The following is a 21,163-nucleotide window of genomic DNA, read 5'->3' on the forward strand; positions in this document are numbered from 1 at the left end:
GTCAAGGTTAGGGCCAGTATACCCTGTTAGTACTCTATCTGCTATTTTGTATTGCTTGCCCATGCTCTTCCTAACAAAATGCATCACCTCACACCTCTCCACCTTGAATATCATGTGCTACCTATCTGCCCACTCCACCAATTTGGCTGTGTTCTTTTAGAGTTCTAATTGTCCTCCTGACAGTTCACAATATTACCAAGTTGCACATCATCTACAAAGTTTTAAATTGTTCCTGGACACCAAGATCTAGATCATTAATACTATACTTCTGTACTTCAACTAACTCTGCTGCAGCAAAAGAAAACCAAAAGCACCTTACCTGAGACTACATAGTTAGCCCTTTAACTGGCACTAACGGGGGTGAATGGAGTGGTCAGTTGTGCAGTTGACCTCATGCTCAATTGAAAGTTTTTAAGAGAAGACATATGAGACCTGCATGATCCAAAATAGCACATTATGTGCCAAATCAGCATTAGAAACTTTTGCATCATAATCTTCCCACTCTGCATGCTATGATAATTACATAGAATGCTCGCACTTGGGTCCTTACAACAAAAGTGATCAGAAGTATTCCAACCCATTGTTTATGAGTTTTGGGCTTCACCAGCATTGATGTGGATCCAAATTTCCTAGCCTGATGGTTTAAATATATGTGATTGTATCTAATTAGGTCCTAAAGCATAGTAATAGCAGCAAAAATGTGCAGTTACTTAACACTTCTAACATTGAAACATATCTCATACATGTCACAGAGAAGCATGGAAAGTATATGACAATGCAAAAATGGAGAGAAATGTACTAAAAATATGTTCAAAAAAATGGTTTAAATTAGGATCTTTAAGTTAGAGAGGAGGTGAAGAGCAGAGAAGTTGAGGAAGGAAATTCCAGTAACAATTGAAAATGCAGGTATCAATGGTAGGATGCATAAGAGGGCAGAGGCAATGAAACTGAAACTGTGGAGTGGTGGGGTGATTGATAGATTGAAAGAGCTGGAGAGACAATCATAGGGAGACACAAGGTCATGGAAAGGCTTAAATACAAGTATGTCACTTTTAAACTTGGAATGTTTTTGAATCAAAAGGCAATTTGAAAGCAGAGGCAGATGGCAGAATGGAGGTCAGAATGTAACCTGACGTTTTGGATCACTTACACATTTGTTGTCATGTCTTAATAAAACCAAGAGTATAGGATTCTTGAGAGGCTTGACAGGGTAAATGCTGAAAGGATGTTTCCCCTCATGGGAGAGTCTCGGACCAGAGGGCATAGTCTCATGATAGAGGGGCACCAATTTAAAACTGAGAAAAGGAGGAATAGGGCATTTTCAGGATAGAAACCTGTAACTATTGGAATTCTGCAGGGATCAACACTACCAAAATTATCTCCATCTTTAATGTGTCAAGTCCCTAAGAATCATTTATGTTCCAATAATGTCCTGTCTTATACTTCTAAATTCCAATGAGTTCAAGTCCAACCTACCCAATCTCAGCTCATTGAGTTATAGAGTTGTGCAGCACAGTCCATGCCAAGCAAATATCCCACAATAATCTAGTCCCATTTATCAGCATTTGGCCCATATCTCTCTAAACCCTTCCTATTCATCTACCCATCCAAATAACTTTGAAATATTGTTATTGTATCAGCCTGTACCATGTCCTCTGGCAGCTCATTCCATATACGCACCACCCTCTGTATGAAAAAGTTGCCCCTTAGGTCCCTTTTAAATGTTTCCCCTCACACCTTAAACCCATGCCCTCTAGTTTTGGACTCCCCTACCCTGTTAAAAAGACCTTGCCTATTCACTCTGTCCATGCCCCGCATGATTTTATAAACCACTATAAGGCCATCCCTCAGCCTCTGATGTTCCAGGGAAAATAGCCCCAGCCTATACAGCCCCTCCCTTTAACTCAAGTCCTCTAGTCCATGCAACACCCTCGTAAATCTTTTCTGCACCCTTTCAAGTTTAATAACATATTTCCTATAGCAGGGAGACCACAACTGAACACAGTGTTCCAAAAGTGGCCTAACCAATGTCCTGTTTAATTGCAACATGGCATCCCAATTCCTATGTTCAATGCACTGATCAATAAACCCATAACTGGAATCAGTCTGGTGAACTGTCTGTTGACTACTACCATTGCCAGTAAAGTATTCCTTAAACAAGAGGCCCAAAACTGTTCACGATATTCAAGGTTAAGGATTCTGGGTAGTCCAAGATAGAGGATGGAAAAAATTGTGGCTGTAAGAGCTGCTCCTTTTTTGGGATATTTTCAGTTTTGGAGCACTTGAATTTCGGGAGCAGTAATTACTATTTTATAAGGTGTTGTATTGTTTTGGAACTTTGGGAAAAAAAAGAGATCAAAACAATGACACTTTTTAAAAAGGAAGAAGAGAGAGAGCAGAGACTATGTGGGAGGTGAAACAAACAGAGCAGTAAACCTGCACAGCTGTCTGACCCAGCAAAGACTACGTGGGAGGTGAAACAAACAGAGCAGTAAACCTGCACAGCTATCTGACCCAGGCAGTGAACTTGTATAGCTGACTGCCTCTGCTGTTTAGTTTCAAGTATCTCTGGACATTGGAGTTCTTCCCAGAAAATTGAACAAACAGTAGTGAAATTCACAGCTGACCATGGAGAAACCTGTTTGGGAAGCTCAAAGCAGGGGAGCAGCTAAGTGCCTCATTTTTAAAAGTGGAACCTGGCTTTTTTTGTAAATCTAAATTAGTGAGTAGAGTGGGTTTATTTTATTATATGCTTTATTGAGATTAAACTTTGATTAAACTTTAAAAATATAAAACATAGACACTAATTATCGTGAAGAAATGTTTTTAGAGCAGTAAGACTGCTAATTTCTGAGTCTACAGATTGTTAAGGTGCAAGGATGGCATTTAGTAGGGTGATGTGCTCTTCCTGTCAGATGTGGGAGATTAGGAAGAATTTCAATGTTACTGGTGATTATGCCTGTAGGAAATGTGTTTGATTGCGAATTCTTTCAGATTGCACGGATTAGTTGGAGCAGCAGTTAAAGGCAATGAGGAATTTACAGGAACCGGGGGTTGTGATGGATGGTAGTTTCAGGAAGGCAGAAAAACTGCTCATACAGTCAGATAGATGGGTTACCACCAGGAAAGTGGGGTGGGTGGAGGGGGGAGGCAGATAGTGCAGGAGTCTCCTGTTGCTATCGCCATCTCAAACAGTATGCTGTTTTGGAAGATGTAGGGGATGGTGGACTTTCAGGGGAATATAGAACCAACCGCCAGGTTTCTAGTACTGACACTGACTCTACTGTAACAAGGGGCATGTCAGGTTCCAAGCAATCTATTGTGATAGGGGACGCTGTAGTCAGAGACAAAGACAGATGTTTCTCCAGTTAACAACAAGACATCAATATGGTGTGTTGTCCAGAATCAAGGATATCTCAGAGTGGGTGCAGAATATTCTCAAAAGGGAGAGGGACCAGCAGGAGGTCATTGTACACATCGGAACTAATGACATATGACGATAAAAGATGAGATTGTGAGGAGAGAACATAGGAAATTAGGCAGAAATTTAAAAAGGACATCCTTGTTGGTAGTAATATCTGGATTACTCCCAGTGCCACGAGCTGGTGAGAGTAGGTGTAGAAGGATAGAGCAGATGAATGCATGGCTGAGGAGCTGGTGTAGGGGAGAAGGAATCACATTTTTGGATCATTGGAATGTCGTCTGGGGTAGACGTGACCATATAAGAAGGGCAGATTGCATCTGAATTGGAGGGGGATGAATATACTGGCGGGGAGATTTGCTAGAGCTGCTCGGGAGGATTTAAATTAGTAAGGGGGTTGGTGGGTGATGGGTCCCAGGGAGATAATGAGAAAAGAGATCAGTCTGAGACTGGTGTAGTTGGGAAAATGAGCAAGTCAAACAGTCAGGGCAGGCAGGAATAAAGCAGAGAATGAGATAGGACTAATAAATTGAACTGCATTTATTTCAATGCAAGAGGCCTAACAGGTAAGGCAGATTAACTGGTTGGGAACATGGGACTGGGATTTCATAGTGATTACAGGGATGTGGCTCAGAGTTGGATAGGACTGGCAGCTTAATGTCCAGGGTAAATGTACTATGAGTTGGGAGGTCTTGTTGCGACTGTAGAGGACATTGGTAAGGCTACTTTTGGAATACTGTATTCAAATCTGGTCTCCCTGTTGTATGAATGATGTTGTGAAACTTGAAAGTGTTCAGAAAAGATTTACAAGGACTTTGCCAGGTGTAGAGGGTTTGAGCCAAAGGGAGACGCTGAATTGGCTTGGACTAGTTTTCCTGGAGCTTTGGAGGCTGAGGGGTGACCTTATAGAAGTTTATAAATTCATGAGGGGCATGGATAGGGTGGATAGCCAAGGTCTTTTCCTCAGCATAGTGGTGTTCAAAACAAGAGGGCATTGGTTTAATGCGAGAGGGGAAGGATTTAAAAGGGACCTAGTGGGCAACTTTTTCATGCAGAGGGTGATGCATATATGGAAGAGCTGCCAGAGGAAGTGGTGGAGGCTGGCACAGTTGCAACATTTGAAAGAAATCTGGATGGGTATATGAATAGGATGGGGCCAAATGCTGGCAAATGGGACTAGATTAATTTAGGATAGCTTGTCAGTGTGGATGAGTTCGACCAAAGGGTGTGTTTCCGTGTTGTACAGCTCTATGACTCTAAAATGTTATCTGACTAGTGCCTAGTATGGTTTTAGAAAGACCACCGTATTGTTATACTCCATTCCCTTTGACGTAAAGGCACATATTTCATTCACCTTTCCTATTTCCTACTGAACTTGGATGTCAGCTTTTAGCAATTCATGCATGATGTTCTCCAAATCCTTCGATATTGCAGCTTTCTGCCGTCTTTCCTAATATAAACAATATTCAGCTGTTCTATTCATCATACCAAAGTGCATTACCACACATTTTCCAACATTCTGTTCCATCTGTCAAGTTTTTGCTCACTCACTTAATCTGTCTATATTCCTCTGTGGAGTCTTGGTGTCATTCTGACGCCTTCCCGCTGATTTTTGTGCCAGCTGCAACTTGGCATTTACTCCCTTCTTCGAAGTTGATGATTGCACAATGTTCATTTGCACTCTTCAGATAACTGAAGCAGTCTATCTCCCAATGCAACAATACCTGGATAATAGCCAGGCTTGGGCTGATAAGTGGCAACTAACATTCATGCGACACAGATGTCAGGCAATGACTGTTGCAAATAAGAGACAATCTAACTCCTCCCCACCATAGTCAGTGGTGCTACCACATTGATTTTCCCAATATCAACATCCTGTGTAGTTACCAATGATCAGAATCTGACCTGGACTACCCAAAAAGCTTTTGTGGCTTTTTAGCTTTTGTGGCTACAAAGCAGGTCAGAGGCTGGAAATACTGTAATGAATATCTCACCTTCTGATTCCCCACTTGCCTGGATGAGTGTTGCTCCAAAAGCACTCAAGAAACTTCACACCATCTAGGACAAAGGAGCTCACCTGTTTTATTTTAATTCATTCACAGGACGAGGACGTCACTGGCTAGACCAGCATCAATTGCCCAGAGGACAGTTAAGAGTCAACCACATTGCACCACATCCACAAGCATCAACTCCACCATTGATGTTCAGTAGCAGCAGTCTGTGCCATCTACAAGATGCACTGCAAAATTCACCAAACATCCTTAAACGCACCGTCCAAACTCACAAACACTTTTATCTAGGACAAGGGCAGAAGATGTATGGGAATACCATCATCTGCAAGATCTCTTCCAAGCCACAGACCATCCTGACTTGGAACATCATTGTTTCTTCAGTTTTCTTGGGCAAAATCCTGGCATTCTGTCCCAATGACATTGTGGGTCTGCCTACCTCACATGGACTGCAGCAGTTCAAGAAGACAACTCAGAACACCTTCTCAAGGGCAACTAGGGATGGGCAATAACTAGGCTGGCCCAGCCAGTGACTCCCCCATCCTCCTACTGCAGAAAAGTAATCCATTTAGACATATCCCGTTTTCCTCTTTGTTCCCCAGTTGTCTTGAGGACACTATTCAAACGTCATTTGTTTGTACTATGATGCTGAATAATCACATTACTGAGGAACTACCTTGGTTCTAATATTGCTCACATAGGCTCATTGGAACAGTGACCAATAGATCCAGGCACAGAAGCTGTAGTTAACTTTGCGGTAACTGCACTAGGAGCATCCACATGAGTGGATAAAAAAAAACATACTTCTGGAAGCCCAGATCTACCATCAACCTCCAGCAGATGTGGATTACCCTCTTACTGCAGAGCTCCTAGCCACGTGTGCCCTCATGATTCAGTGAAGATTTAGGAGAGCCAAGTTGCTGATTTTCCAAAGAGGGGCAGTGATGCTATACTTTTTAAAGATGGTAGGCAGATTGCAATGTCATGATGTCCAGCATATCTGCAATGCAGCACCTTCTTCCACTGAAGCTGAGGGTCATAAGATGTCTCCTCCATATCAAGTTCCCATGCAGATTGTGTCCAGGGTTTTTTGCAGTACAGTACAGATGGAATCCTTGGATTCTTTGCTGCGGACAGCTGGAAGGCACAACAAGGCTGTGTGCTGGATGATGAGGATGTGTGACACCAGAAAATGAGTAGGAAAATGAAGATGTTCTTCTGAAGGCACAGCATGTCTAGCATCCTACAGTGCAGCATTGTATGCCAAAGCAAAGCAGCCAGGACTCCTTTGTGAACCTTGTTCAATGGAACAAAATTGTGAGATGTAACCCTTTACCGATTGTAAATGTTTTGATGCTGCAGAGGCCAGCATCCCTCAGTGTAATCTCATCTGCAAATGCAGCTTACTGTTTATTAATGTGTTAGGCAGGTCACTTCTTTACATAAAAACATTTCAGAAAGCATTTGCAAAAGCAAAGACTTACTTTCTCATCTAGTCTTAAGAATTGTAAAGTGGGTTGTTTGCATCCTTCTGGACCAGGACTCCAACCTGGCAATTTTGATGTGACCTACTTATGCCCAAAACTGATATATATGATCAAGGTTGCCTGAGTGTAAGCGGGACAGCAACTGAGAATATTTTCAAGGTGGGAAAGGCCTTTTATTTGATCCACCTGCTATGGTAACAAGGAACATTTTCAGAGTGGAAGGAAGCTCTCCATGCTCCAAATTGGCAGCCACGGATGATCTGGATGGAGGCTTTAAATTGCCTAACCTATCACTGTGCTCAATTTCTAATAGCCAACTTTAGTAGCCTTCCTGTCAACAAGAGTCCAAAGCTCCATAGATTCCTGTCTGTGTGTTATTTACTTTGGATACGTCTATTATACCCCTGATTTGAAGGAACAATATTGAAATTTGTGGATGTTATAAAATTAAGGGTATAATAAATTATGACAGTCACTTAGTTTGAAGGCTGAACAAGAAGAATGGAGATGGTGTTCAATATTAAGAATTGAGAAGTATTACATTTTGGAAGTAAAATAAGGTCACCTTGACCTTCTGAGGAAGAAGATACAGACCCCTCTGAGGAAGCACTAGCAAGGTAGTCTCTTGCACCCATCAGCAGCTCAGATATTCACACCACGTGAGCTAGAATAGAGTTGGGAGAAGATTCTGCTGAACACATCAATGGAGTGTCTCTGCAGCTAGCTGAGGGAAAAGAAAAATTACCAGCTCGCACTCCATTGTTTTGACCACTGATAATTTTGTAAAAATGCACAACAGATATAGAAGAAGCAGGTAGGTTTGTCAGAGACACTTGAGAAACTGGATTGAAGATTGGAGGAGTCTCCAAACGCCATCCACATCATGTAGTGAGTCTGCATCTAGTTGTCTTTGTTGGCATATTGACAGCTGCTATGTAGAATCAGGTCCAGGAGAATGGTCATTGTCTGCCAGAGATGTATGCAGACCTAAATTTCATCATTTTAGCTATTTGTGGACAGCACCAGTGGCAAGCTGACAGAGACAAGGGACCTTGGCGTCACTTCAAGAGTCTTTCCTCACTAAGAAGCAGGGCAGTGCTAGCAAGTGCACAGTGAGAGGATCAAATACAGGAACCCAGGGCCAATCCACCCAAAAGTCTAAGAGCAATCTGCTCCACTAGAGGGGAGGCTCCATCTACCCAGCTCTGGACCCGGAGACTGTACCTAGACATAGTGGAAGAGCAAGTAAAATTAAAATCTTTTGAGGCCACATAGATGGCATAGGTGATGCCTTCATCTAGGTGGTAACTCACATTTGTTAATATATTTTCACTTTGCATAATCACCTGTCTTTCATTTTAGCTGCAGCTATAAGTCAGAGTAGAAATGAAAGAATAGGCAGGATAAATGAGTGGCTTGAGAGATGGTGCAGGAGGGAGGGGTTCAGATTTTTGGGACATTGGGACCGGTTCTGGGGGAGGTGGGACTATTACAAATCGGATGGTCTACACCTGGGCAGGACTGGAACCAATGTCCTAGGGGGTGTTTTTGCTAACGCTGTTGGGGAGGGTTTAAACTAATGTGGCAGGGGGATGGGAACCAAATGAGGAAGTTAGTAGACAGTAAGGAGGTAGTAACTAAAGCCTGTAAGGAACTAGATAATGAAGTCAGTGTGACTAAGGGGAAGAGTAGGCAGAGAGCAGATGATGAACGCAAAGGGACAGGTGGTCTGAGGTGCATTTGTTTTAATGCAAAAAGTGTAGTAGGTAAGGCAGATGAACTTAGGGCTTGGATTAGTACCTGGGAGTATGATGTTATTGCTATTACTGAGACTTGGTTGAGGGAAGGGCAAGATTGGCAACTAAATATCCCAGGATATAGATGCTTCAGGCATAGAGAGGGAGGTAAAAGGGGTGGAGGAGTTGCATTACTCTTCAAAGAGGATATCACAGCTGTGCTGAAGGAGGGGACTATGGAGGACTCGAGTAGTGAGGCAATATGGGCAGAGCTCAGAAATAGGAAGGGTGCGGTAACAATGTTTTGGCTGTACTACAGGCCTCCCAACAGCGAGCGTGAGATAGAGGCACAAATATGTAGACAGATTATGGAAAGATGTAGGAGCAACAGGGTGGTGGTGATGGGAGATTTTAATCTTCCCACATTGACTGGGATTCACTTAGGGTTAGGGGTTTAGATGGAGCAGAATTTGTAAGGAGCATCCAGGAGAGTTTTTTAGAGCAGTATGTAAATAGTCCAACTCGGGAAGGGGCCATACTGAACCTGGTGTTGGGGAATGAACCCGGCCAGGTGGTTGAAGTTTTGATAGGGGATTACTTTGGGAATAATGATCACAATTCCGTAAGTTTTAGAATACTGATGGACAAAGACAAGAGTGGTCCTAAAGGAAGAGTGCTCAATTGGGGGAAGGCCAACTATAGCAAAATTCGGCAGGAACTGGGGAATGTGGATTGGGAGCAGCTGTTTGAGGGTAAATCCACATTTGATATGTGGGAGGCTTTTAAAGAGAGGTTGATTAGAGTGCAGGACAGACATGTCCCTATGAAAATGAGGGATAGAAAGGGCAAGATTAGGGAACCATGGATGACAGGTGAAATTGTGAGACTAGCAAAGAGGAAAAAGGAAGCATACATAAGGTCTAGGCGACTGAAAACAGACAAAGCTTTGGAAGAATGTAGGGAAAGTAGGACCAATCTGAAACGAGGAATTAAGAGGGCTAAAAGGGTTCATGAAATATCTTTAGCAAACAGGGTTAAGGAAAATCCCAAAGCCTTTTATTCATACATAAGGAGCAAGAGGGTAACTAGAGAAAGGGTTGGCCCACTCAAGGACAAAGGAGGGAAGTTATGCGAGGAGTCAGAGAAAATGAGTGAGATTCTTAATGAGTACTTTACGTCGGTATTCACTGAGTAGAGGGACACGGATGTTGAGGTTAGGGATAGATGTTTGATTACCCTAGGTCAAGTCAGCATAAGGAGGGTGGGGGAGTGTTGGGTATTCTAAAAGGCATTAGGGTGGACAAGTCCCCAGGTCCAGATGGGATCTATCTCAGGTTACTGAGGGACGCGAGAGAGGAAATAACTGGGGCCTTAACAGATATCTTTGCAGCATTCTTGAGCACAGGTAAGGTCCCGGAGGACTGGAGAATTGCTAATGTTGTCCCCTTGTTTAAGACGGGTAGCAAGGATAATCCAGGTAATTATAGACCTGTGAGCCTGATGTCAGTGGTGGGGAAGCTGCTGGAGAAGATACTGAGGGATAGGATCTATTTACATTTGGAAGAAAATGGGCTAATTAGTGATAGGCAGCATGGTTTTGTGCAGGGAAGGTTATGTCTTACCAACTTGATAGAATTCTTTGAGGAAGTGACAAAGTTGATAGCTGAGGGAAGGGCTGTAGATGTCATATACATGGACTTCAGTAAGGCGTTTGATAAGGTTCCCCATGATAGGTTGATGGAGAAAGTGAAGTTGCATGGGTTCAGGGTGTACTAGCTAGATGGATAGAGAACTGGCTGGGCAACAGGAGACAGAGAGTTGTAGTGGAAGGGAGTTTCTCAAAATGGAGAACTGTGACCAGTGGTGTTCCACAGGGATCCGTGTTGGGACCACTGTTGTTTGTGATATACATAAATGATCTGGAGGAAGGTATAGATGGTCTGATTAGCAAGTTTGCAGATGACACTAAGATTGGTGGAGTAGCAGATAGTGAAGGGGACTGTCGGAGAATGCAGCAGGATATAGATAGATTGGAGAGTTGGGCAGAGAAATGGCAGATGGAGTTCAATCCAGGCAAATGCGAGGTGATGCATTTTGGAAGATCCAATTCAAGAGCGAACTATACGGTAAATGGAAAAGCCCTGGGGAAAATTGACGGACAGAGAAATCTGGGTGTTCAGGTCCATTGTACCCTGAAGGTGGCAACGCAGGTCGATAGAGTGGTCAAGAAGGCATACGGCATGCTTTCATTCATCCGAAGGGGCAATGAGTACAAGAGTTGGCAGGTCATGTTACAGTTGTATATGACTTTGGTTCGACCACATTTGGAATACTGCATACAGTTCTGGTCGCCACATTACCAAAAGGATGTGGATGCTTTGGAGAGGGTGCAGAGGAGGTTCACCAGGATGTTGCCTGGTATGGAGGGCGCTAGTTATGAAGAGAGGTTGAGTAGATTAGGATTATTTACATTAGAAAGACGGAGGTTGAGGGGGGACCTGATTGAGGTCTACAAAATCATGAAAGGAATCGACAGGGTGGATAACAAGAAGCTTTTTCCCAGAGTGGGGGACTCAATTACTAGGGGTCAAGATTTCAAGGTGAGAGGGGAAAAGTTTAAGGGAGATATGCATGGAAAGTTCTTTTCGCAGAGGGTGGTGGGTGCCTGGAACGCATTGCCAGCGGAGATGGTAGAGGCGGGCACGATAGCGTCATTTAAGATGTATCTAGACAGATACATGAATGGTCAGGGAGCAGAGGGATACAGATCCTTGGAAAATAGGCGACAGGTTCAGATAGAGGATTTGAATTGGCGCAGGCTTGGAGGGCCGAAGGGCCTGTTCCTGTGCTGTAATTTTCTTTGTTCTTTGTTCTTTGTTTACAAGAATAAAGCTGGAGAGGCTATCCTTCCTAATTGGCACAAAGTTAGAACCCTTTGTAAAGGATTGCTATGGTTTCTGTGGAGGCCGTAGTAATATAAAATGTTGTTATGTTTGAATAAGGGAACATCGTATGTTGTGAAGTCTTCCAACAGTTTGCAGTGTCAACTTTTATTGCACAACTGGAAACGTGAAGAAGGAGCAAAGCAAAAAGGCTGCTTGCTTCATCAGCTTGAACACATTTACAGTCAATGAATAATGTCTACACTCAACTCAGTTCTATTGGAAGTGTGTCAGATAAGTTTTGTTCAGCTTGTTGGGACCAAAACTTTAATGCTGTAATATGATGAAGTTGATGTTCCTCCTGATCAATATCCTTATCTTCCTCCTCAGAATAATGCTCTTGTTTTTAGATCTTCTCTTTGTCCAATAAATCTCCTGTTTGCCTGCTACGGTTGTTCAGAGCATTGCATCAAAGCATAATGAAGCACACCCTGTCTGTGGAATACTGCATAGAAACCCGCAGACCAGTACAAGAATGGGAACCTCATCTTGAGACTTATCATAAGGTCCTCGATTGCCCCAGCAGAAGAATTTGTTGCATTAATAATGCAGTCAGCCTATTGTCAGGGTGTTGTGTAAAGGACGCATCAGATGTGGTTGGAGAAGGTAGCTCCTGTTTCCAGAAGCCATTCTTGTTATCCATATGGCTGTGTGTACAATCGAGAGTGTGCTGGAATGCTTCACCAAAAGACCCAGCTCTGTCACAATGTGCTGGGCACCTTCAGTTGACAATGACAGTTCCAATGAGCTTGTATGGGGAATAGTAGAAACAAATCAATACATTAATAACATAAGCACATGCAACATACACAAATGAGAGTTTGCCATATTCTTCTGTACTTTGGGACATGGCGGTCACCAAAAAGAAAGGTAATGGAATGTCTCTACATGAACCTTTAACATAATAGTTTTAAATGTACGTTGCACAGGCCATTTTACATACATACAGTAGGATATTGTAAGTGTGGTAGGAGCAATTATACTTTCCTCCCTCCTTCTCTTCCCCCTTGCCCGACCCTCAACTTCTATATGACACAAGGAAGGCAGCATTGAAAATAAGAGCATTTTGTGAAATTGTTAAAGTTCAATGTATAAGGAAGGCACCTCTAGGTCCTTGTGCATCTTATGAAACCTGGGAATTTATTTATGAATTGTGAAATGCAAATGACATAGCTTCACTGAGATTATGGTGGCACAGTGGTTAGCACTGCTGCCTCACAGTATCAGGGACCTGGGTTTGATTCCACCCTTGGGTGAACATCTGTGTGGAGTTTGTACATTCTCCCTGTGTACGCACGGGTTTCCTCTGGGTGCTCCGGTTTCCTCCCACAGTCCGAAGATGTGCAGGCTAGATGGATTGGCCATGCTAAATTGCCCATAGTGTCCAGGGATATGTAGATTAGGTGGGTTATAGGGGGATGGGTCAGGGTAGGATGGTCTGAGGGTCGGTGTGGACTTGTTGGGCCAAAGGGCCTGTTTCCACACTGTAGGGATTCTATGAACTTGTAATGATTAATGTCATGGTGAAGATACTAGTGCCTTGGTTTTGTAGTTGACATAGTTACTGATTGAGCTACATATGCAGACTTTTGTCATTAAAAATGAAGGCAGTGTTAGCTTGTAATGTGAATGTGGCTGATTTAAGAGAGCTTGTGGTGCAGTGGTAGTGCTCCTACCTCTGAGCCAGGAGGCCTGGGTTCAAATTATAGTTGCTCTAGAGATGTGAACAGGTTAATTAGAAAATACCTGAATGTTGTGATTAATGCAGTTGCCCCTTGAAGAGTCTTAGATCGTTCACAAGTGGAACCCATTACTTCAGACCAAAAAGAGTCTCCTTACTCCATTTTTCATGTCATTGCACATTTGCAATTCAGATTAGGATGAAAGGTAACAGAGCTAGTTCTTCACAGAGTGAACTGCAGGATCAGCCTATCAATCCAGTTAACATCTCCAAACCTTTATGTTCCTTTCTGCTATGCACTCCCTGTTAACCCCTTCAGATTTGAGTCTCCTTAATTTCCCATCTCTTGCGAAGTTGGGTAGAATACTTGTGGCTTGAAAGGCAGGATGTTAGAATTTGATGTTTATAAAATGTTGGTGTTTGTAAAATGCTATGGGGAAAACTTAGGGATTCAAAAAAGCTGTCTGTTGGTTTGTGGATGCACAAAGCACCTGAATTGAAACATTTGTATCAAAAGGCTGAACTGTTAGCAGGCAAAATAGCATTTTTACTAAGACAACAGGTTTTTGAATTTAGCTAATTAATTTAAACCAGGTCCTTAGATACCAAAAAGCAATTAAATTTAAATCTGATAGTTTTGACAGCATAGGACCAATCCTATTGTAAGAAATTGACATGTGATCAAGGGTATAAAAGATGAGGGCATTTGGAAAATCGGGGGAGAGCCAACTGTCATCTTCCAAGAGAACAGCTCTCAGTTGTAAGAGAAAGAATCATTTGCTGTCACAGAATTCTCTAAGCCTTAGAGTAAGCTCCATTAAATTAACAGTACTTACAGCACAAATAGTTAATGTTTATGACACATCCAACTCTTACTTAACTCTTCATCACTCTACTTATCCCCGTGAATCTTAGACTCACAGCTTAGTTATGCCAAACATTATGGTCTAGCCAACCACCTACCACCCATACCCCAACCAACTCTAAATGACAGTCTTGACTGAATACAGACCAGACCCCTGACTGATCTCTATGCAGCTCCCCACTAGACTTATTAACCCCTGAACTGTTTGCATCTGACTTGCAGGACTGAACATAGCCCACTCTCTGGACTGAAAAGAGATGGATTCCCCGATCCTGATAACCTAGGCAACCGACTAACCGTCCAAATTCCCTGGACTGAGATCCACTCTGTGCCTTTCTTTGACTGTGTTGGCATCTAAGAGGGTGAGTGCTAAGAGGAGCAAGCTAAGAACCCTGAGCTCCAACCTGCTTTCATGCACGAGTGCCAATCCCTGAGCAATTCCTGAAGCTGAGATGATTGACCTTTGACAACCACAACCATTTTCCTTTGTGCCAGGTATGACTCCAACCAGCAGAATGTTTTCCCCCTGATTCCCATTGACTCCAGTTTTGCTAGAACTCCTCAATGCTAGACTCAGTCAAATATGCCTTTGATGTCAGGAGTGGAATTTGTCTCTTTTGTCCATGTTTGAACCAAGGCTGTAATGAAGTCAATACTTAGTGGCCCTGACAGAACCCAAACTGGGGGTCAGTGAGCAGATTATTGCTGAGCAATGACACTTCCATCAGTTTACTGATGATCGAGAATTGACTGATTGGGCATAGATTTGCCAGATTGATTTTATCCTGCTGTTTATATACAGGGCATATCTGGCTAATTTTCCACATTGTTGGATAGATGCAGTACTGTAGTTCTAGAACAGGTTGGCTTGAGGTATGACGAGCATTGGAGCATGTGACTTCAGTACTATCCCTAGAATGTTGTCAGGGCTCATTGTTTTTGCAATATCTACAGCCTCTAACTGGAGTGAATTGAAGTGGCTGAAGATTGACACCTGTAATGCTGTGACCCTCTGAAGGAGACTGAGATGGATCATCCAGTTGGCACATTTGGCTGAAAATTATTGCAAACGCTTCAGCCTTACTTTTTGTACTGATGAGCTGGACCCTCGATTATTGAAGATGGGAATGTTTGTGGAGTTGCCTCCTTTAATGAGTTGTTTAATTGTCCACCACCATTCACAACTACATGTGACAGGGCTGTGGAGCTTAGATCTAATCCATTGGTGTGGAATCATATACCTCCGTCTATCACATGTTGCTTGTGCTGTATGGCATGAAAGTAGTCCTGCTTTGTAGCTTCACAAGATTGTTACCTCATTTTTTAGGTATCCTTGGTGCTTCTGCTGATATGGCCGCTACACTCTTCATTGAACCATCATCTAGCTGTTGAAGTCTTGAGTGAAAAATGTGACTTTTTGTTTTCAACATCAAGATTTTTCCATTCCATTGTGGCCAGATTGGAGATATCTCATTAAAGGAAGAATGTAAAAGAAAAAAAAAAGTTGCAGTGTAGATTTACCTTGCTGTTCCTTGGATTAGGGGTTTAGAGTTGGGCAGCATTGGAATTAAATTCATGAACACACTGTCATTATAGTGTAGTTCTGATATTGCAGATGTTTAAAGAGAAATCTATTAAAGGAACATGTCTGCTTTAAAATCTGTGACTTTAAAACATCTGTATATTATGTTCAAAAATCCTTTTAAGATGGAAGTCACAACAGATAACTGTCTGTTCCACTGGAGCATATGTTACAGAGGGGATGGTTATATGTAATGAACTACTGATAATTAAAACTGAAACATCCAGAGAAGCTCGCCTTGCCTGGTAATCTGTTAAAGGAAATGGGAAAAATGGTGTAACCTGCCTTTCACCTCCCAATTTGTTATAAAGGAGAGGTTAAATGAAAAAAAATCTCTGATACTCACTTTATAAGCAGCAAGGAGCAATTTATTTATCTAACTCTAACAGTGAACAAATTAACAGACTTACTAACAAACCAAACAATTCCCCCTTAACTACAAACTATTTCTGGACAGAACAAAATCCTAATGGCATGCTGTTCCAATAAATATAAGTCCCACTTATGTAAACCAAAGTAATAAGAAAAAAAATTAAAACTTTGACTCTCAAAACTGCAGTCAGGATGTGCCTTCCAGAATATTTTGTGCCTTTTCTGATGTTCTTCAGTCAGGAATTCTTTCTTTGCCAAATTCTTGTGTTAGAAATATTAGCTAAGCATGCCGTGGTACCTTTTAGATGGTGCTTAATCAGAGAGCTTAAAGATTTCTGTGAGAGCCAGAGTTTTACTCTTTTGACGGCTGTTAGCTCTCACAGTGATTTTCACAAACCCACTTCTTATATACCCTGATGATCTGCCAATTCTCTTATAATAAGATTGGTCCTAGGTTGTCAACACTATCAGATTTAAATTTAATTGGGTTTTAGTATCTCGGGCCTGGCTTAAATTAATTGGCTGATCTACAAGCTGGTTGCCTTAACATCAAAACAAGCCTAGATTGCCAGCCACACAGCCAATTGATACATATGTTTCGATTTCAGAACTGTCCGTGCATCTGCAGCTGCTTACAGACTTTTTTAATATCTCCAAGTTTAGAAAAGGACGTCACCTTTTAAAGGGACCATCACTCTTCCCCCTATCATTTTTACAAACAAATTCTAATATCCTGCCTTTTAATTCACAAGTACTCTACCCAATTTTGCAACACATTCAAGGTTCATTCATGCCAGGAGATTTTAGAATTCAATTAATCCTTAGACAATGAAAAGGAACTCTGAGAGATGTCAAAATTCAGTTCCTTTGGGTGAACAAGAGACAGGAAGGATACTGCAAGAATTTGCAACATAATTAACTTCTTCGTCTGGTAACCAATGACTTATATACCACTTTACTTTGGAAGCCAGGCTATCAGTCACATTTTGACTAGAACTCTAGGAAACACAATCAGAGAGGGAGTTCTTAAAAGATGAAGAAGGGATAACCATCTAAAGGACTGCTATACTGAACTACACTTCCAAGGTTTACCCAGTCCACAGTATTGTAAAAACCAATGAAGAAGGCATCACTTCTTCCCATGATCCACTTAGTCCACCAATGGGAGACAAAAGCAGGACTTGTACAGTTAATGGTAGGGCCCTGGGAAGTGTTGCTGAACAAAGAGACCTAGGGGCGCAGGTGCATGGTTCCTTGAAAGTGGAGTTGTAGGTAGACAGGGTGGTGAAGAAGGCACTTGGCATACTTGCCTTCTTTGGGCAAAACATTGAGTAAAGGAGTTGGGACATTATGTTACGGCGGTACAGGATATTGGTGAGGCTACTTTTAGAATACTGTGTACGATTCTAGTTGCCCTTCTGTAGGAAGGATGTTGCTAAACTTGAGAGGGTGCAGGATATTGCTGGGACTAGAGATTTTGAGTATTAGTGAGAGGCTGAATAGGATGGGGCTTTTTTCCCTGGAGCAACGGTGGCTGAGGGATGACAATATAGAGGTTTATAAAATCATGAGGGGCATGGATAGGGAGAATAGCCAAGGTCTTTTTCCTAGGGTAGGAGAGTCCAAAACTAGAGGGCATAGGTTTTAGGTGAGAGGGGAAAGATTTGAAAAGGATTTGAGTAGTAACTTCTTCACACAGAAGGTGGTGTGTGTATGGAATGAGCTGCCAGAGGAAGTCGAAGTGGTGGAGGTGGGTACAATTACAACATTTAAAAGGCATCTGGATGGGTATATGAATAGGAAGGATTTAGAGAGATATGGGCCAAATGATGGCATATGGGACTAGGTCATATTTGGATGTCTGGTTGGCATGGACGAGTTAGACTGAAGGGTCTGTTCCTGTGCTGTATGACTCTATGACCTTAAACTTTTAAAGAGAAATGTTAAGCAGATCAGGCCTTTGCTAATATCAGAGGCATTATCCTGCTATTACCTTAATAAGGATCTCATCCGCACCCAGTTTTAATCTTTGAATTTGTGTCTTAGTTAGTAACTTTAAGCAGTAGTTGTGAAACTAACCTTTCTTTTTAAAAGTAAACACTCAAAAACTAAAATGCTGATCCTTTTTAAATTTGAACACTCAAAAACTAGAATGAGGCTGAATGAGCCGCACAAAATTCGCAGTTCATGGACCAGTCTGTACACACATCTGATGTGGTCATGATAGGAGTCAGCAAGATAGTGCTGAAATGGTGCAAACATGACCTTGTAGAGATTGTCAAAGTTCTGATGGATGAGCTGTATTGTAAGGTAATTAATGGTCACTTAATGGTCAGCATGAATTTAATGTAATTACAAAGACAATTAGAAGAAAAGGGCAGAAAAATAATTTGTAAAAGAGGGCTAGTTCACAACTGGAATTCTTTAACACAACAATGCTGAAGCAGAGTCAAAAATTCCTGTCAAGGTGGAATTTAACAGTTACTTGAAAAGAAGATCACGAAAGTGCCTGGAGACCAAACAGGAGATCTAGATCAGACTAGACAGTTAAGTAGAAATATATTGCTAATTTGAATTTGTCCTGTCTACTGTAGAACAGGAAATATGACTTGGATTGTGTGGTTGTAATAATTATAATATTGTTAATATTTATTACCATTTCTCCACTGAAACTGATACAAATATTTGCACATGTACAGGATAACAGACATCTGGAAATTGCTTTCAGTGATTCTACAATTTCCCAGAGGATGTACTGTCAAGGCCATGCCAAAACTGGCCTCACCAGTTTTCAGTCGATCAGAAATCTATGAACTGACAAGAACCTCCACTCTTTATGGCTCCTTCATGATAACCCTGGAAAAAGCTGTGTCTTTTGAATAAGGTTTAACTGGGTTTTTAATAGTGTGCTAAGTTCAAAATTGGAATATTGGAGAAAAGGCAGACACATTGCAAAGTATTTTATCTACTCTTCAGGGGAAACACAACAATGCCAAATTTCAAACAATGATGTAAATTTCTGTACTACCAAACTTCATAATTTCAACTAAACACTCATTGCCTTGAAAAGATAATTTTCTATTTCCAATATTTCAAATTTCTCCCCTTAATGTCTTAAAGGCACTCATTGACTTGGCCTCCATAGTCTTTCTCCATGTAGAAAATAGTCTGTGCCTCTATTCTTCTTACCACAGAGCATAAACTCACACTTTCCCATATTGTATTCCATCTGCCACTTCTTTACCCACTATCTTAGCTTTCCCAAGTTCTTGTGCAGCTTCTCCACCTCCTCAACCCTACTTGTCCCTCCACAGCCTTCTGTGACAATGACTTCTACTGATTCACTATCCTCTGGCTGAAGAAATTCCTCCTCGTCTCAGTTTTAAAGTCTTGTCCCTTCAGTCAGAGGCTGTGCCTTTGGGCCTTAGTTTCTCTTATTAATTGAAACATCTTATCCACATCCATTCTATCCTGGCCTCTCAGTATTTTGTAAATTTCAATGAAATGATTCTTCTGAACTCCATCGAGTACAGATCCAGAGTCCTGAATCACTCCATATGACAAGTTCTTCATGCCCAGGATGATTCTTATTAACCTCCTCTGGACCCCCTCCAAAGCCAGCAAATCCTTCCAGGTACCATATCCACAAAACATAAAGAGAGATCATAAATTATTTTAAAATCTGTATTTCCTTAATTCAATTTTAAAATGAATTTTGCTGGAATAAAATGTAGTTGCCATTGATCATATGATGCAAAATGACCACACTTTGTGGAACGTTCCAACCTGGACAGACCTTAGAGAATTCTCCTGAAATTTCACACTTTTACCTTGTTTAATAATTTCAGTCAAACTAATACAAAGGAACAGTTGTCACTGTTGAGCAATGTAGACAAGGCAAGAAAGCTCAGGAAATACTACAAAAATGAAAATATCAAAATCTTGACTGAGAAAAAACATTCAGATTTCCCCTTTAAGGTTTAAAAATCTTGCGAATGAGTGGTGGCTACTTTATTTCCATGCATTTGCATCTCATCATTAGTTCAACTCTCCTCATTTCTATATAGCGTCTGATTCTCCTCTCCTTCTGAAAGATGGCATCAGATCCCAACATGAAAGTCAGAGCAGTTACCTGTTAGTGGCTGTTTCAAGGAGCCGCTGGAGATGCGTGTAGCATAGGAAATAAAAAGAATTATAAACGCATATCTGCTTATGGACAGAAGAGGTGAAAGATTTGAATCATTCCCTCCCGCCACGTCCATAACAGAGATGTGTGGCCGTATTCAGCAGAACATGGAGAGACCAGGACTTCATGGAGCAATGCAAAGGTGATGGAGATTTCCAAATCTGGTTCCCACCACCTGTGGTATACCAAAATAAGAATTTGCACAGGACATGGAAGGGAAGAAGAGAAATTAATTCCAATGTGGATCAATGGGAAAAAATTAGTAACGGTGTAAACCAGACTGCTCCCTGGCTAGAATCCCATTGTGCAATAGTTGTATGGATTAATTTTACCGCTGAAGTTCATGAAAATTGTGCCAAGAAGCTGATGAAGGAGCAGCGCTTTGAAAGCTTGTGATTTCAAATAAACCTGTTGGACTATAACCTGGTGTCATGTGACTTCTGACTTTGTCCACCCAAGTTCAACACTGGCACCTCCACATCTTAACTGTGACCACCACTAAAGAGACACTTGCTGCTCAGCAAATGTTTCATAGCTCAGAGAAAACTTAAATTGCATCCATTATTAGCACAGTGATATTTACACTCATTTTGACTTCTCTGTGTTATTGTCAGCAACTTTTTTGTATTATTAGATTGATAACTCTATTGTTTGTAAAGTAACTTGACAGTTACCTTTTATTTTATCACGTTGAATAGGTCATATCTATTTAATGGTGTAATGGATGTGATTTTAGTGACTTTTATTTTGATAGGAAATGTAGTTTAATATATCACAACTCTGAGATTGATGCTTCTTTAATATTGACAAAGTTTATAATATAAAATTAGTTTAATACTAGAAAGATATCAATACTACAAAGATATCAAAATCTTATGAATG

General features: G+C 41.5%; 1 protein-coding gene across 1 annotated transcript in view; it reads left to right on the forward strand.

Moving 5' to 3' along the window:
- The window catches only part of LOC109921805 (collagen alpha-1(XXI) chain), a 300,122-nt gene that overhangs the window by 83,257 nt on the left and 195,702 nt on the right, over window positions 1-21,163 (forward strand). The window lies entirely within an intron of this gene.

The sequence above is a fragment of the Rhincodon typus genome, chromosome 5 (assembly GCF_021869965.1).
Source record: "Rhincodon typus isolate 14 chromosome 5, sRhiTyp1.1, whole genome shotgun sequence".
In the NCBI taxonomy this organism is placed as follows: domain Eukaryota; kingdom Metazoa; phylum Chordata; class Chondrichthyes; order Orectolobiformes; family Rhincodontidae; genus Rhincodon; species Rhincodon typus.